Raw genomic sequence first — 4,231 nt, 5'->3', positions numbered from 1 at the left:
CCCCGTATATAAAGGAGCAAGGGGGAGGCCGGCCAGCCTTGGTGCGCCCCAAGGAGAGGAGGAATACTCTTCCTACTAGGAAGAGGATTCATCCTTTCCTAGTCCAACTAGGAAGAGGGAAGGGGGGAAGGAAAGAGAGGGAGAGGGAGAGGGAAAGAGGGGCCGCGCCCCCTCCCCTAGTCCAATTCGGACTCCTCATGGGAGGGGGCGCGCCACCTCCTGGGCTGCTGCCCTCTCTCTCCCCTCAGGCCCACTAAGGCCCAATACTTCCCCGGAGGGTTCCGGTAACCCCTCCGCCACTCCGGTTTTCTCCGAAACCATCCGGAACATTTCCGGTGTCCGAATATAGCCGTTCAATATATCAATCTTTACGTCTCGACCATTTCGAGGCTCCTCGTCATGTCCGTGATCACATCCGGGACTCCGAACTACCTTCGATACATCAAAACACATAAACTCATAATACCGATCGTCACCAAACTTTAAGCGTGCAGACCCTACGGGTTCGAGAACTATGTAGACATGACCGAGACTCGTTTCCGGTCAATAACCAATAGCGGAACCTGGAAGCTCATATTGGCTCCTACATATTCTACAAAGATCTTTATTGGTCAAACCGCATAACAACATATGTTGTTCCCTTTGTCATCGGTATGTTACTTGCCCGAGATTCGATCATCGGTATCTCAACACCTAGTTCAATCTCGTCACCGGTAAGTCTCTTTACTCGTACCGTAATACGTCATCCCGCAACTAACTCATTAGTTGCATTGCTTGCAAGGCTTATAGTGATGTGCATTACCGAGAGGGCCCAGAGATACCTCTCCGACAATCGGAGTGACAAATCCTAATCTCGATCTTTGCCAACTCAACAAGTACCATCGGAGACACCTGTAGAGCACCTTTATAATCACCCAGTTACGTTGTGACGTTTGGTAGCACACAAAGTGTTCCTCCGGTATTCGGGAGTTGCATAATCTCATAGTCATAGGAACATTTATAAGTCATGAAGAAAGCAATAGCAACATACTAAATGATCAAGTGCTAAGCTAACGGAATGGGTCAAGTCAATCACATCATTCTCCTAATGATTTGATCCCATTTATCAAATGACAACTCATGTCTATGGATAGGAAACATAACCATCTTTGATCAACGAGCTAGTCAAGTAGAGGCATACTAGTGACACTTTGTTTGTCTATGTATTCACACATGTATTATGTTTCCGGTTAATACAATTCTAGCATGAATAATAAACATTTATCATGAAATAAGGAAATAAATAATAACTTTATTATTGCCTCTTGGGCATATTTCCTTCAATATACTCTTGCATCCCCCCGAAGTCGTAGCGGTAGCATCCCAGACAACAAAAGCATCATAGACGGTCAAACTAGAGAGAAACCGAAGGTAGAAGCCGATAGGCTGACATCCCCCCGCAATCATAGCGGGAGCGTCGTGGACAATGCTGCATCTTGGACGTGTTGAATATAGAGAAATCCACTGAGGTGCTCAAGCAAGGTGATTGTGACGCCCCCGATTCAATCGTACACTAATCATGCACGCAAATGTGTACGATCAAGATCAAGGACTCACGGGAAGATATCACAACACAACTCTAAATATAAAATAAGTCATACAAGCATCATAATACAAGCCAGGGGCCTCGTGGGCTCGAATACAAGTGCTCGATCATAGACGAGTCAGCGGAAGCAACAATATTTGAGTACAAACATAAGTTAAACAAGTTTTCCTTAAGAAGGCTAGCACAAACTGGGATACAGATCGAAAGAGGCGCATGCCTCCTGCCTGGGATCCTCCTAAACTACTCCTGGTCGTCGTCAGCGGCCTGCACGTAGTAGTAGGCACCTCCGGTGTAGTAGGAGTCGTCGTCGACGATGGCGTCTAGCTCCTGGGCTCCAGCATTTGGTTGCGACAACGAGGTAAAAAGGAAAGGGGGAAAAGAGGGAGAAAGCAACCGTGAGTACTCATCCAAAGTACTCGCAAGCAAGGATCTACACTACATATGCATGGGTATATGTGTAAAGGGGCAATATCGGTGGACTGAACTGCAGAATGCCAAAATAAGAGGGGGGGATAGCTAGTCCTGTCGAAGACTACGCTTCTGGCCACCTCCATCTTGCAGCATGTAGAAGAGAGTAGATGGTAAGTTCACCAAGTATCATCCCATAGCATAAACCTACCCGGCGATCCTCCCCTCGTCGCCCTGTGTGAGAGCGATCACCGGGTTATATCTGGCACTTGGAAGGGTGTGTTTTATTAAGTATCCGGTTCTAGTTGTCATAAGGTCAAGGTACAACTCCAAGTCGTCCTGTTACCGAAAATCACGGCTATTCGAATAGATAAACTTCCCTGCAGGGGTGCACCACATAACCCAACACGCTCGATCCCATTTGGCCGGACACACTTTTCTGGGTCATGCCCGACCGCGGAAGATCAACACGTCGCAGCCCTACCTAGGCACAACAGAGAAGTCAGCACGCCGGTCTAAATCCTATGGCGCAGGGGTCTAGGCCCATCGCCCATTGCACACCTGCATGTTGCGTACGCGGCCGGAAGCAGACCTAGCACCCTTAATACAAGCACGAGCTTACGGTCCAATGCGGCGCGCGCCGCTCAGTCGCTGACGCCACGAAGGCTTCGGCTGATACCACGACGTCGAGTGCCCATAACTTTCCCACGTAGTTGGTTAGTGCGTATAGACCAAATAGCCAGACTCAGATCAAATACCAAGAACTCGTTAAGCGTGTTATTTTTAAGTATCCGCGGACGCCGACCAGGGCCAGGCCCACCTCTCTCCTAGGTGGTCTCAACCTGCCCTGTCGCTCCGCCACAAAGTAACAGTCGGGGGCCGTCAGGAACCCGGGCCCACCTCTACCGGGATGGAGCCACCTGTCCTTTCAGCCCCCTCATCAGAATCACTTGCGGGTACACAACGAGCTGACCCGACTTTAGTCACCACATGGGCCATGTTTATAAAGTATATAGTATGTACCCGTGATCACCTCCCTAGTGATCACGGCCCGATAGTATAGCATGGCAGACGACAAGAGTGTAGGGCCACTGATGGAACACTAGCATCCTATTCTAAGCATTAGGATAGCAGGTAAAGGTATCAAGAATTATAGCAACAATGACAGGCTATGCAGCAGAATAGGATTAACCGAAAGCAGTAACATGCTACACTACTCTAATGCAAGCAGTAGAGAGAAGGAATAGGCGATATCTGGTGATCAAGGGGGGGCTTGCCTGGAAGCTCAGCCGAGAAGGAGGGGTCGTCAACACCATAGTCGTACTGGGTAGCAGCGGCGTCAGTCTCGTAGTCTATCGGAGAGAAGAGGGGGAAGAAACAATGAATACAATGCAAACATATGCATATCAATGGATGACATGACAAGTAACGGCGCTAGGTGTGCCCTAACGCAGTAGGAAGTGATACCGGTGAAGGGGGGAACATCCGGGAAAATATCCCCGGTGTTTCGTGTTTTCGGACAGATGAATTGGAGGGAAAAGTTGCGAGTCTACTATGCTAGGGATGTATGGCAGACGAATGAACCGCGTATTCGGATTCGTCTCGTCGTTCTGAGCAACTTTCATGTACAAAGTATTTTCATCCGAGCTACGGTTTATTTTATATTAATTTTTAAAGATTTAATCAATTTTCTAAATTTATTTATCTATTTAATTCTAACATTATCCAGAATATTGTATGATTACGTCATCATGACGTCAGCATGACATCAGCAGTCAACAGGGCCTTGACTGGGTCAATCTGACGTGTGGGTCCCGCATGTCATACTCTGCTTATTCTAATTAAGGTTTAACTAATCTAATTACTGTTTAATTAATTAACAATAGTTAATTAGGTTAACAGAACATGATTAATTAGGTTAATTAATTTTATTATTCTTTTTTAATCTCTTTTTTTAATGTTCCAGGGCCGGGCCCCATGTGCCATAGGCACAAGGGCCATAGTGGATTCGGGCAGCGGTTAACGGGGCGGGCGCTAGTTGCGGGCGCTCGTGCCCGAGGCCACCAGGGGCGGGGAACAACCGCGTGCCCAGGAGGGCGCGCGCCGGCGGCCACGGCGCGCCTGGAGCTGCGGGGGGGGACCGGTGGCCGGAGGCGGCGCAAAGGGGCGAGGTGGGACTGGCGGCAGAGGTAGGCGAGGGTGAGGCGCAGGCAGCGCGCGGGCTGCAGCGGCAGGAGC

The sequence above is a fragment of the Triticum aestivum genome, chromosome 3D (genome assembly GCF_018294505.1).
Source record: "Triticum aestivum cultivar Chinese Spring chromosome 3D, IWGSC CS RefSeq v2.1, whole genome shotgun sequence".
Taxonomy (NCBI): domain Eukaryota; kingdom Viridiplantae; phylum Streptophyta; class Magnoliopsida; order Poales; family Poaceae; genus Triticum; species Triticum aestivum.
Note: the sequence above shows the minus strand (reverse complement) of the source record.